General features: G+C 42.6%; 11 non-coding genes across 11 annotated transcripts; 2 read left to right on the forward strand and 9 right to left on the reverse strand.

Annotated features, from left to right (window-relative positions):
* Positions 1–836: 836 nt before the first annotated feature.
* Positions 837–908, reverse strand: trnag-ucc (transfer RNA glycine (anticodon UCC)). The gene has a single exon. It is a non-coding gene; the product is annotated as a tRNA-Gly (tRNA).
* A 1,332-nt stretch (positions 909–2,240) lies between these two features.
* trnag-ucc (transfer RNA glycine (anticodon UCC)) lies at positions 2,241–2,312 on the reverse strand. Its single transcript has one exon. It is a non-coding gene; the product is annotated as a tRNA-Gly (tRNA).
* A 1,332-nt stretch (positions 2,313–3,644) lies between these two features.
* On the reverse strand, positions 3,645–3,716 carry trnag-ucc (transfer RNA glycine (anticodon UCC)). The gene has a single exon. It is a non-coding gene; the product is annotated as a tRNA-Gly (tRNA).
* Positions 3,717–5,049: 1,333 nt separating this feature from the next.
* Positions 5,050–5,121, reverse strand: trnag-ucc (transfer RNA glycine (anticodon UCC)). Its single transcript has one exon. It is a non-coding gene; the product is annotated as a tRNA-Gly (tRNA).
* A 1,332-nt stretch (positions 5,122–6,453) lies between these two features.
* On the reverse strand, positions 6,454–6,525 carry trnag-ucc (transfer RNA glycine (anticodon UCC)). The gene has a single exon. It is a non-coding gene; the product is annotated as a tRNA-Gly (tRNA).
* A 993-nt stretch (positions 6,526–7,518) lies between these two features.
* On the forward strand, positions 7,519–7,590 carry trnap-agg (transfer RNA proline (anticodon AGG)). The gene has a single exon. It is a non-coding gene; the product is annotated as a tRNA-Pro (tRNA).
* A 267-nt stretch (positions 7,591–7,857) lies between these two features.
* Positions 7,858–7,929, reverse strand: trnag-ucc (transfer RNA glycine (anticodon UCC)). Its single transcript has one exon. It is a non-coding gene; the product is annotated as a tRNA-Gly (tRNA).
* A 1,332-nt stretch (positions 7,930–9,261) lies between these two features.
* Positions 9,262–9,333, reverse strand: trnag-ucc (transfer RNA glycine (anticodon UCC)). The gene has a single exon. It is a non-coding gene; the product is annotated as a tRNA-Gly (tRNA).
* A 993-nt stretch (positions 9,334–10,326) lies between these two features.
* trnap-agg (transfer RNA proline (anticodon AGG)) lies at positions 10,327–10,398 on the forward strand. Its single transcript has one exon. It is a non-coding gene; the product is annotated as a tRNA-Pro (tRNA).
* A 267-nt stretch (positions 10,399–10,665) lies between these two features.
* Positions 10,666–10,737, reverse strand: trnag-ucc (transfer RNA glycine (anticodon UCC)). Its single transcript has one exon. It is a non-coding gene; the product is annotated as a tRNA-Gly (tRNA).
* Positions 10,738–12,069: 1,332 nt separating this feature from the next.
* trnag-ucc (transfer RNA glycine (anticodon UCC)) lies at positions 12,070–12,141 on the reverse strand. Its single transcript has one exon. It is a non-coding gene; the product is annotated as a tRNA-Gly (tRNA).
* Between the last annotated feature and the right edge of the window lie 944 nt (positions 12,142–13,085).

A 13,085-nucleotide genomic window follows, 5' to 3' on the forward strand; every position in this document is an offset into this window, starting at 1 on the left:
AGCTCCACCACCTTTCATTGCATATGTGGAGGTGTAACATAAACAGTTATGGAGGCTTGAGACAGATACGACACATCTCAATCTCTCTAGTTGAAAACTGATCGATTTGAATGGGTATTTTTTACATTCGTTTACTTTGATTCACGTACTGATGCATCAGTCAACTCAAAATAAATGAGCTCCATTCTTTTTGAAGTTTTATTTTTTCAGTTTCTCTTTTAAAATATTAATTGATCTCATTTTGCTCAATATTCATTTGTCAACACTCATCATCAGTTTGCTGTCGCGGCTTAAGAAGACAGAATGTGAAAAACACAGCAGATGAAATACAAAAGATTTGAACTGAAGCCTGGTCAACAGTTTGGAAGACTGCTATGCTCACAAGTATAGCACAAACACTCACATGAGGTTCAATCTTTCCAAGCACCATGGACAAGAACAATGGATATCCTCATTGTCATTGCCGCAGAAAGCAAAACTATTTTGTTATTGTGTAAGGCTCGTTGGTCTAGGGGTATGATTCTCGCTTAGGGTGTGAGAGGTCGTGCGTTCAAATCCCCGATGAGCCCTTTTGCAGATCTTTTAACAAGCTCAGACAGGCAGATCTCAGGCCACTGGTCGCAAACAGCCACCTCTTGGGTGCAGGACGAGGTGGCTGAATGGTTTAGGCGATGGACAGCTAATCTATTGTGATATTCACTAGCTGGCTCAATGTCGCACTTCATTTAGAAAACCTGCAAAAAGTAAGAGCAAATCGGACTTCCACGAAGATTGATTCCAAGGTAATACACTTGAAATTACACCCAGCCCGTAAAACTAGTGAATATCTCATGCTCTGCATTGGCCGGGAATCGAACCCAGGTCAACTGCTTGGAAGGCAGCTATGCTCACCACTATACCACCAATGCTATGTGAAGCTCGCTAGCAACATGGAGACATCGATTCATATCCTGACCGTCATTTTTGTGGAAAGTGAAAATTCTTTGACCAAACGGATCGTTGGTGTAGGTGTACGATTATGGCTTAGGGTGCGAGAGGTCCCTGGTTAAAAAATCTATCATTTTAATCAGTACCTGTTACCTTCAGATTAGTCCCGTGACACTTGTGGGGAACGTAGGGCAAAACTGAGAACATTGTGACAAGTGGGGTCACATTAGTTTGTTGCCCAAAGATTTTGGATTCTACAAACAGAAGTTGGCACATAAAGGGTTCCGACTTCAGACGGGTCCCCTGACACTTGTGGGGGACGTAGAGACAAATTGGGAACACCACCGTGTTCGTGAGGGTCTCCCCTTTCCAGGGAGTGGTCATACGAATTTGTAGGTCAAACGGTTCAGAAGCTACAGATGTTTTTGTGAGAAGACCGATTATAGGTATGTCTCATGGTTTGACTAACACCGCTCTAGCTCCACCACCTTTCATTGCATATGTGGAGGTGTAACATAAACAGTTATGGAGGCTTGAGACAGATACGACACATCTCAATCTCTCTAGTTGAAAACTGATCGATTTGAATGGGTATTTTTTACATTCGTTTACTTTGATTCACGTACTGATGCATCAGTCAACTCAAAATAAATGAGCTCCATTCTTTTTGAAGTTTTATTTTTTCAGTTTCTCTTTTAAAATATTAATTGATCTCATTTTGCTCAATATTCATTTGTCAACACTCATCATCAGTTTGCTGTCGCGGCTTAAGAAGACAGAATGTGAAAAACACAGCAGATGAAATACAAAAGATTTGAACTGAAGCCTGGTCAACAGTTTGGAAGACTGCTATGCTCACAAGTATAGCACAAACACTCACATGAGGTTCAATCTTTCCAAGCACCATGGACAAGAACAATGGATATCCTCATTGTCATTGCCGCAGAAAGCAAAACTATTTTGTTATTGTGTAAGGCTCGTTGGTCTAGGGGTATGATTCTCGCTTAGGGTGTGAGAGGTCGTGCGTTCAAATCCCCGATGAGCCCTTTTGCAGATCTTTTAACAAGCTCAGACAGGCAGATCTCAGGCCACTGGTCGCAAACAGCCACCTCTTGGGTGCAGGACGAGGTGGCTGAATGGTTTAGGCGATGGACAGCTAATCTATTGTGATATTCACTAGCTGGCTCAATGTCGCACTTCATTTAGAAAACCTGCAAAAAGTAAGAGCAAATCGGACTTCCACGAAGATTGATTCCAAGGTAATACACTTGAAATTACACCCAGCCCGTAAAACTAGTGAATATCTCATGCTCTGCATTGGCCGGGAATCGAACCCAGGTCAACTGCTTGGAAGGCAGCTATGCTCACCACTATACCACCAATGCTATGTGAAGCTCGCTAGCAACATGGAGACATCGATTCATATCCTGACCGTCATTTTTGTGGAAAGTGAAAATTCTTTGACCAAACGGATCGTTGGTGTAGGTGTACGATTATGGCTTAGGGTGCGAGAGGTCCCTGGTTAAAAAATCTATCATTTTAATCAGTACCTGTTACCTTCAGATTAGTCCCGTGACACTTGTGGGGAACGTAGGGCAAAACTGAGAACATTGTGACAAGTGGGGTCACATTAGTTTGTTGCCCAAAGATTTTGGATTCTACAAACAGAAGTTGGCACATAAAGGGTTCCGACTTCAGAATGGTCCCCTGACACTTGTGGGGGACGTAGAGACAAATTGGGAACACCACCGTGTTCGTGAGGGTCTCCCCTTTCCAGGGAGTGGTCATACGAATTTGTAGGTCAAACGGTTCAGAAGCTACAGATGTTTTTGTGAGAAGACCGATTATAGGTATGTCTCATGGTTTGACTAACACCGCTCTAGCTCCACCACCTTTCATTGCATATGTGGAGGTGTAACATAAACAGTTATGGAGGCTTGAGACAGATACGACACATCTCAATCTCTCTAGTTGAAAACTGATCGATTTGAATGGGTATTTTTTACATTCGTTTACTTTGATTCACGTACTGATGCATCAGTCAACTCAAAATAAATGAGCTCCATTCTTTTTGAAGTTTTATTTTTTCAGTTTCTCTTTTAAAATATTAATTGATCTCATTTTGCTCAATATTCATTTGTCAACACTCATCATCAGTTTGCTGTCGCGGCTTAAGAAGACAGAATGTGAAAAACACAGCAGATGAAATACAAAAGATTTGAACTGAAGCCTGGTCAACAGTTTGGAAGACTGCTATGCTCACAAGTATAGCACAAACACTCACATGAGGTTCAATCTTTCCAAGCACCATGGACAAGAACAATGGATATCCTCATTGTCATTGCCGCAGAAAGCAAAACTATTTTGTTATTGTGTAAGGCTCGTTGGTCTAGGGGTATGATTCTCGCTTAGGGTGTGAGAGGTCGTGCGTTCAAATCCCCGATGAGCCCTTTTGCAGATCTTTTAACAAGCTCAGACAGGCAGATCTCAGGCCACTGGTCGCAAACAGCCACCTCTTGGGTGCAGGACGAGGTGGCTGAATGGTTTAGGCGATGGACAGCTAATCTATTGTGATATTCACTAGCTGGCTCAATGTCGCACTTCATTTAGAAAACCTGCAAAAAGTAAGAGCAAATCGGACTTCCACGAAGATTGATTCCAAGGTAATACACTTGAAATTACACCCAGCCCGTAAAACTAGTGAATATCTCATGCTCTGCATTGGCCGGGAATCGAACCCAGGTCAACTGCTTGGAAGGCAGCTATGCTCACCACTATACCACCAATGCTATGTGAAGCTCGCTAGCAACATGGAGACATCGATTCATATCCTGACCGTCATTTTTGTGGAAAGTGAAAATTCTTTGACCAAACGGATCGTTGGTGTAGGTGTACGATTATGGCTTAGGGTGCGAGAGGTCCCTGGTTAAAAAATCTATCATTTTAATCAGTACCTGTTACCTTCAGATTAGTCCCGTGACACTTGTGGGGAACGTAGGGCAAAACTGAGAACATTGTGACAAGTGGGGTCACATTAGTTTGTTGCCCAAAGATTTTGGATTCTACAAACAGAAGTTGGCACATAAAGGGTTCCGACTTCAGACGGGTCCCCTGACACTTGTGGGGTTACGTAGAGACAAATTCGGAACACCACAGTGTTCGTGAGGGTCTCCCCTTTCCAGGGAGTGGTCATACGAATTTGTAGGTCAAACGGTTCAGAAGCTACAGATGTTTTTGTGAGAAGACCGATTATAGGTATGTCTCATGGTTTGACTAACACCGCTCTAGCTCCACCACCTTTCATTGCATATGTGGAGGTGTAACATAAACAGTTATGGAGGCTTGAGACAGATACGACACATCTCAATCTCTCTAGTTGAAAACTGATCGATTTGAATGGGTATTTTTTACATTCGTTTACTTTGATTCACGTACTGATGCATCAGTCAACTCAAAATAAATGAGCTCCATTCTTTTTGAAGTTTTATTTTTTCAGTTTCTCTTTTAAAATATTAATTGATCTCATTTTGCTCAATATTCATTTGTCAACACTCATCATCAGTTTGCTGTCGCGGCTTAAGAAGACAGAATGTGAAAAACACAGCAGATGAAATACAAAAGATTTGAACTGAAGCCTGGTCAACAGTTTGGAAGACTGCTATGCTCACAAGTATAGCACAAACACTCACATGAGGTTCAATCTTTCCAAGCACCATGGACAAGAACAATGGATATCCTCATTGTCATTGCCGCAGAAAGCAAAACTATTTTGTTATTGTGTAAGGCTCGTTGGTCTAGGGGTATGATTCTCGCTTAGGGTGTGAGAGGTCGTGCGTTCAAATCCCCGATGAGCCCTTTTGCAGATCTTTTAACAAGCTCAGACAGGCAGATCTCAGGCCACTGGTCGCAAACAGCCACCTCTTGGGTGCAGGACGAGGTGGCTGAATGGTTTAGGCGATGGACAGCTAATCTATTGTGATATTCACTAGCTGGCTCAATGTCGCACTTCATTTAGAAAACCTGCAAAAAGTAAGAGCAAATCGGACTTCCACGAAGATTGATTCCAAGGTAATACACTTGAAATTACACCCAGCCCGTAAAACTAGTGAATATCTCATGCTCTGCATTGGCCGGGAATCGAACCCAGGTCAACTGCTTGGAAGGCAGCTATGCTCACCACTATACCACCAATGCTATGTGAAGCTCGCTAGCAACATGGAGACATCGATTCATATCCTGACCGTCATTTTTGTGGAAAGTGAAAATTCTTTGACCAAACGGATCGTTGGTGTAGGTGTACGATTATGGCTTAGGGTGCGAGAGGTCCCTGGTTAAAAAATCTATCATTTTAATCAGTACCTGTTACCTTCAGATTAGTCCCGTGACACTTGTGGGGAACGTAGGGCAAAACTGAGAACATTGTGACAAGTGGGGTCACATTAGTTTGTTGCCCAAAGATTTTGGATTCTACAAACAGAAGTTGGCACATAAAGGGTTCCGACTTCAGAATGGTCCCCTGACACTTGTGGGGGACGTAGAGACAAATTGGGAACACCACCGTGTTCGTGAGGGTCTCCCCTTTCCAGGGAGTGGTCATACGAATTTGTAGGTCAAACGGTTCAGAAGCTACAGATGTTTTTGTGAGAAGACCGATTATAGGTATGTCTCATGGTTTGACTAACACCGCTCTAGCTCCACCACCTTTCATTGCATATGTGGAGGTGTAACATAAACAGTTATGGAGGCTTGAGACAGATACGACACATCTCAATCTCTCTAGTTGAAAACTGATCGATTTGAATGGGTATTTTTTACATTCGTTTACTTTGATTCACGTACTGATGCATCAGTCAACTCAAAATAAATGAGCTCCATTCTTTTTGAAGTTTTATTTTTTCAGTTTCTCTTTTAAAATATTAATTGATCTCATTTTGCTCAATATTCATTTGTCAACACTCATCATCAGTTTGCTGTCGCGGCTTAAGAAGACAGAATGTGAAAAACACAGCAGATGAAATACAAAAGATTTGAACTGAAGCCTGGTCAACAGTTTGGAAGACTGCTATGCTCACAAGTATAGCACAAACACTCACATGAGGTTCAATCTTTCCAAGCACCATGGACAAGAACAATGGATATCCTCATTGTCATTGCCGCAGAAAGCAAAACTATTTTGTTATTGTGTAAGGCTCGTTGGTCTAGGGGTATGATTCTCGCTTAGGGTGTGAGAGGTCGTGCGTTCAAATCCCCGATGAGCCCTTTTGCAGATCTTTTAACAAGCTCAGACAGGCAGATCTCAGGCCACTGGTCGCAAACAGCCACCTCTTGGGTGCAGGACGAGGTGGCTGAATGGTTTAGGCGATGGACAGCTAATCTATTGTGATATTCACTAGCTGGCTCAATGTCGCACTTCATTTAGAAAACCTGCAAAAAGTAAGAGCAAATCGGACTTCCACGAAGATTGATTCCAAGGTAATACACTTGAAATTACACCCAGCCCGTAAAACTAGTGAATATCTCATGCTCTGCATTGGCCGGGAATCGAACCCAGGTCAACTGCTTGGAAGGCAGCTATGCTCACCACTATACCACCAATGCTATGTGAAGCTCGCTAGCAACATGGAGACATCGATTCATATCCTGACCGTCATTTTTGTGGAAAGTGAAAATTCTTTGACCAAACGGATCGTTGGTGTAGGTGTACGATTATGGCTTAGGGTGCGAGAGGTCCCTGGTTAAAAAATCTATCATTTTAATCAGTACCTGTTACCTTCAGATTAGTCCCGTGACACTTGTGGGGAACGTAGGGCAAAACTGAGAACATTGTGACAAGTGGGGTCACATTAGTTTGTTGCCCAAAGATTTTGGATTCTACAAACAGAAGTTGGCACATAAAGGGTTCCGACTTCAGAATGGTCCCCTGACACTTGTGGGGGACGTAGAGACAAATTGGGAACACCACCGTGTTCGTGAGGGTCTCCCCTTTCCAGGGAGTGGTCATACGAATTTGTAGGTCAAACGGTTCAGAAGCTACAGATGTTTTTGTGAGAAGACCGATTATAGGTATGTCTCATGGTTTGACTAACACCGCTCTAGCTCCACCACCTTTCATTGCATATGTGGAGGTGTAACATAAACAGTTATGGAGGCTTGAGACAGATACGACACATCTCAATCTCTCTAGTTGAAAACTGATCGATTTGAATGGGTATTTTTTACATTCGTTTACTTTGATTCACGTACTGATGCATCAGTCAACTCAAAATAAATGAGCTCCATTCTTTTTGAAGTTTTATTTTTTCAGTTTCTCTTTTAAAATATTAATTGATCTCATTTTGCTCAATATTCATTTGTCAACACTCATCATCAGTTTGCTGTCGCGGCTTAAGAAGACAGAATGTGAAAAACACAGCAGATGAAATACAAAAGATTTGAACTGAAGCCTGGTCAACAGTTTGGAAGACTGCTATGCTCACAAGTATAGCACAAACACTCACATGAGGTTCAATCTTTCCAAGCACCATGGACAAGAACAATGGATATCCTCATTGTCATTGCCGCAGAAAGCAAAACTATTTTGTTATTGTGTAAGGCTCGTTGGTCTAGGGGTATGATTCTCGCTTAGGGTGCGAGAGGTCCCGGGTTCAAATCCCCGACGAGCCCTTTTGCAGATCTTTTAACAAGCTCAGACAGGCAGATCTCAGGCCACTGGTCGCAAACAGCCACCTCTTGGGTGCAGGACGAGGTGGCTGAATGGTTTAGGCGATGGACAGCTAATCTATTTTGATATTCACTAGCTGGCTCAATGTCGCACTTCATTTAGAAAACCTGCAAAAAGTAAGAGCAAATCGGACTTCCACGAAGATTGATTCCAAGGTAATACACTTGAAATTACACCCAGCCCGTAAAACTAGTGAATATCTCATGCTCTGCATTGGCCGGGAATCGAACCCAGGTCAACTGCTTGGAAGGCAGCTATGCTCACCACTATACCACCAATGCTATGTGAAGCTCGCTAGCAACATGGAGACATCGATTCATATCCTGACCGTCATTTTTGTGGAAAGTGAAAATTCTTTGACCAAACGGATCGTTGGTGTAGGTGTACGATTATGGCTTAGGGTGCGAGAGGTCCCTGGTTAAAAAATCTATCATTTTAATCAGTACCTGTTACCTTCAGATTAGTCCCGTGACACTTGTGGGGAACGTAGGGCAAAACTGAGAACATTGTGACAAGTGGGGTCACATTAGTTTGTTGCCCAAAGATTTTGGATTCTACAAACAGAAGTTGGCACATAAAGGGTTCCGACTTCAGAATGGTCCCCTGACACTTGTGGGGGACGTAGAGACAAATTGGGAACACCACCGTGTTCGTGAGGGTCTCCCCTTTCCAGGGAGTGGTCATACGAATTTGTAGGTCAAACGGTTCAGAAGCTACAGATGTTTTTGTGAGAAGACCGATTATAGGTATGTCTCATGGTTTGACTAACACCGCTCTAGCTCCACCACCTTTCATTGCATATGTGGAGGTGTAACATAAACAGTTATGGAGGCTTGAGACAGATACGACACATCTCAATCTCTCTAGTTGAAAACTGATCGATTTGAATGGGTATTTTTTACATTCGTTTACTTTGATTCACGTACTGATGCATCAGTCAACTCAAAATAAATGAGCTCCATTCTTTTTGAAGTTTTATTTTTTCAGTTTCTCTTTTAAAATATTAATTGATCTCATTTTGCTCAATATTCATTTGTCAACACTCATCATCAGTTTGCTGTCGCGGCTTAAGAAGACAGAATGTGAAAAACACAGCAGATGAAATACAAAAGATTTGAACTGAAGCCTGGTCAACAGTTTGGAAGACTGCTATGCTCACAAGTATAGCACAAACACTCACATGAGGTTCAATCTTTCCAAGCACCATGGACAAGAACAATGGATATCCTCATTGTCATTGCCGCAGAAAGCAAAACTATTTTGTTATTGTGTAAGGCTCGTTGGTCTAGGGGTATGATTCTCGCTTAGGGTGTGAGAGGTCGTGCGTTCAAATCCCCGATGAGCCCTTTTGCAGATCTTTTAACAAGCTCAGACAGGCAGATCTCAGGCCACTGGTCGCAAACAGCCACCTCTTGGGTGCAGGACGAGGTGGCTGAATGGTTTAGGCGATGGACAGCTAATCTATTGTGATATTCACTAGCTGGCTCAATGTCGCACTTCATTTAGAAAACCTGCAAAAAGTAAGAGCAAATCGGACTTCCACGAAGATTGATTCCAAGGTAATACACTTGAAATTACACCCAGCCCGTAAAACTAGTGAATATCTCATGCTCTGCATTGGCCGGGAATCGAACCCAGGTCAACTGCTTGGAAGGCAGCTATGCTCACCACTATACCACCAATGCTATGTGAAGCTCGCTAGCAACATGGAGACATCGATTCATATCCTGACCGTCATTTTTGTGGAAAGTGAAAATTCTTTGACCAAACGGATCGTTGGTGTAGGTGTACGATTATGGCTTAGGGTGCGAGAGGTCCCTGGTTAAAAAATCTATCATTTTAATCAGTACCTGTTACCTTCAGATTAGTCCCGTGACACTTGTGGGGAACGTAGGGCAAAACTGAGAACATTGTGACAAGTGGGGTCACATTAGTTTGTTGCCCAAAGATTTTGGATTCTACAAACAGAAGTTGGCACATAAAGGGTTCCGACTTCAGAATGGTCCCCTGACACTTGTGGGGGACGTAGAGACAAATTGGGAACACCACCGTGTTCGTGAGGGTCTCCCCTTTCCAGGGAGTGGTCATACGAATTTGTAGGTCAAACGGTTCAGAAGCTACAGATGTTTTTGTGAGAAGACCGATTATAGGTATGTCTCATGGTTTGACTAACACCGCTCTAGCTCCACCACCTTTCATTGCATATGTGGAGGTGTAACATAAACAGTTATGGAGGCTTGAGACAGATACGACACATCTCAATCTCTCTAGTTGAAAACTGATCGATTTGAATGGGTATTTTTTACATTCGTTTACTTTGATTCACGTACTGATGCATCAGTCAACTCAAAATAAATGAGCTCCATTCTTTTTGAAGTTTTATTTTTTCAGTTTCTCTTTTAAAATATTAATTGATCTCATTTTGCTCAATATTCATTTGTCAACACTCATCATCAGTTTGCTGTCGCGGCTTAAGAAGACAGAATGTGAAAAACACAGCAGATGAAATACAAAAGATTTGAACTGAAGCCTGGTCAACAGTTTGGAAGACTGCTATGCTCACAAGTATAGCACAAACACTCACATGAGGTTCAATCTTTCCAAGCACCATGGACAAGAACAATGGATATCCTCATTGTCATTGCCGCAGAAAGCAAAACTATTTTGTTATTGTGTAAGGCTCGTTGGTCTAGGGGTATGATTCTCGCTTAGGGTGCGAGAGGTCCCGGGTTCAAATCCCCGACGAGCCCTTTTGCAGATCTTTTAACAAGCTCAGACAGGCAGATCTCAGGCCACTGGTCGCAAACAGCCACCTCTTGGGTGCAGGACGAGGTGGCTGAATGGTTTAGGCGATGGACAGCTAATCTATTTTGATATTCACTAGCTGGCTCAATGTCGCACTTCATTTAGAAAACCTGCAAAAAGTAAGAGCAAATCGGACTTCCACGAAGATTGATTCCAAGGTAATACACTTGAAATTACACCCAGCCCGTAAAACTAGTGAATATCTCATGCTCTGCATTGGCCGGGAATCGAACCCAGGTCAACTGCTTGGAAGGCAGCTATGCTCACCACTATACCACCAATGCTATGTGAAGCTCGCTAGCAACATGGAGACATCGATTCATATCCTGACCGTCATTTTTGTGGAAAGTGAAAATTCTTTGACCAAACGGATCGTTGGTGTAGGTGTACGATTATGGCTTAGGGTGCGAGAGGTCCCTGGTTAAAAAATCTATCATTTTAATCAGTACCTGTTACCTTCAGATTAGTCCCGTGACACTTGTGGGGAACGTAGGGCAAAACTGAGAACATTGTGACAAGTGGGGTCACATTAGTTTGTTGCCCAAAGATTTTGGATTCTACAAACAGAAGTTGGCACATAAAGGGTTCCGACTTCAGAATGGTCCCCTGACACTTGTGGGGGACGTAGAGACAAATTGGGAACACCACCGTGTTCGTGAGGGTCTCCCCTTTCCAGGGAGTGGTCATACGAATTTGTAGGTCAAACGGTTCAGAAGCTACAGATGTTTTTGTGAGAAGACCGATTATAGGTATGTCTCATGGTTTGACTAACACCGCTCTAGCTCCACCACCTTTCATTGCATATGTGGAGGTGTAACATAAACAGTTATGGAGGCTTGAGACAGATACGACACATCTCAATCTCTCTAGTTGAAAACTGATCGATTTGAATGGGTATTTTTTACATTCGTTTACTTTGATTCACGTACTGATGCATCAGTCAACTCAAAATAAATGAGCTCCATTCTTTTTGAAGTTTTATTTTTTCAGTTTCTCTTTTAAAATATTAATTGATCTCATTTTGCTCAATATTCATTTGTCAACACTCATCATCAGTTTGCTGTCGCGGCTTAAGAAGACAGAATGTGAAAAACACAGCAGATGAAATACAAAAGATTTGAACTGAAGCCTGGTCAACAGTTTGGAAGACTGCTATGCTCACAAGTATAGCACAAACACTCACATGAGGTTCAATCTTTCCAAGCACCATGGACAAGAACAATGGATATCCTCATTGTCATTGCCGCAGAAAGCAAAACTATTTTGTTATTGTGTAAGGCTCGTTGGTCTAGGGGTATGATTCTCGCTTAGGGTGTGAGAGGTCGTGCGTTCAAATCCCCGATGAGCCCTTTTGCAGATCTTTTAACAAGCTCAGACAGGCAGATCTCAGGCCACTGGTCGCAAACAGCCACCTCTTGGGTGCAGGACGAGGTGGCTGAATGGTTTAGGCGATGGACAGCTAATCTATTGTGATATTCACTAGCTGGCTCAATGTCGCACTTCATTTAGAAAACCTGCAAAAAGTAAGAGCAAATCGGACTTCCACGAAGATTGATTCCAAGGTAATACACTTGAAATTACACCCAGCCCGTAAAACTAGTGAATATCTCATGCTCTGCATTGGCCGGGAATCGAACCCAGGTCAACTGCTTGGAAGGCAGCTATGCTCACCACTATACCACCAATGCTATGTGAAGCTCGCTAGCAACATGGAGACATCGATTCATATCCTGACCGTCATTTTTGTGGAAAGTGAAAATTCTTTGACCAAACGGATCGTTGGTGTAGGTGTACGATTATGGCTTAGGGTGCGAGAGGTCCCTGGTTAAAAAATCTATCATTTTAATCAGTACCTGTTACCTTCAGATTAGTCCCGTGACACTTGTGGGGAACGTAGGGCAAAACTGAGAACATTGTGACAAGTGGGGTCACATTAGTTTGTTGCCCAAAGATTTTGGATTCTACAAACAGAAGTTGGCACATAAAGGGTTCCGACTTCAGAATGGTCCCCTGACACTTGTGGGGGACGTAGAGACAAATTGGGAACACCACCGTGTTCGTGAGGGTCTCCCCTTTCCAGGGAGTGGTCATACGAATTTGTAGGTCAAACGGTTCAGAAGCTACAGATGTTTTTGTGAGAAGACCGATTATAGGTATGTCTCATGGTTTGACTAACACCGCTCTAGCTCCACCACCTTTCATTGCATATGTGGAGGTGTAACATAAACAGTTATGGAGGCTTGAGACAGATACGACACATCTCAATCTCTCTAGTTGAAAACTGATCGATTTGAATGGGTATTTTTTACATTCGTTTACTTTGATTCACGTACTGATGCATCAGTCAACTCAAAATAAATGAGCTCCATTCTTTTTGAAGTTTTATTTTTTCAGTTTCTCTTTTAAAATATTAATTGATCTCATTTTGCTCAATATTCATTTGTCAACACTCATCATCAGTTTGCTGTCGCGGCTTAAGAAGACAGAATGTGAAAAACACAGCAGATGAAATACAAAAGATTTGAACTGAAGCCTGGTCAACAGTTTGGAAGACTGCTATGCTCACAAGTATAGCACAAACACTCACATGAGGTTCAATCTTTCCAAGCACCATGGACAAGAACAATGGATA

Source organism: Salmo salar, unplaced genomic scaffold, assembly GCF_965601325.2.
Source record: "Salmo salar unplaced genomic scaffold, fSalSal1 ptg000135l, whole genome shotgun sequence".
Taxonomy (NCBI): domain Eukaryota; kingdom Metazoa; phylum Chordata; class Actinopteri; order Salmoniformes; family Salmonidae; genus Salmo; species Salmo salar.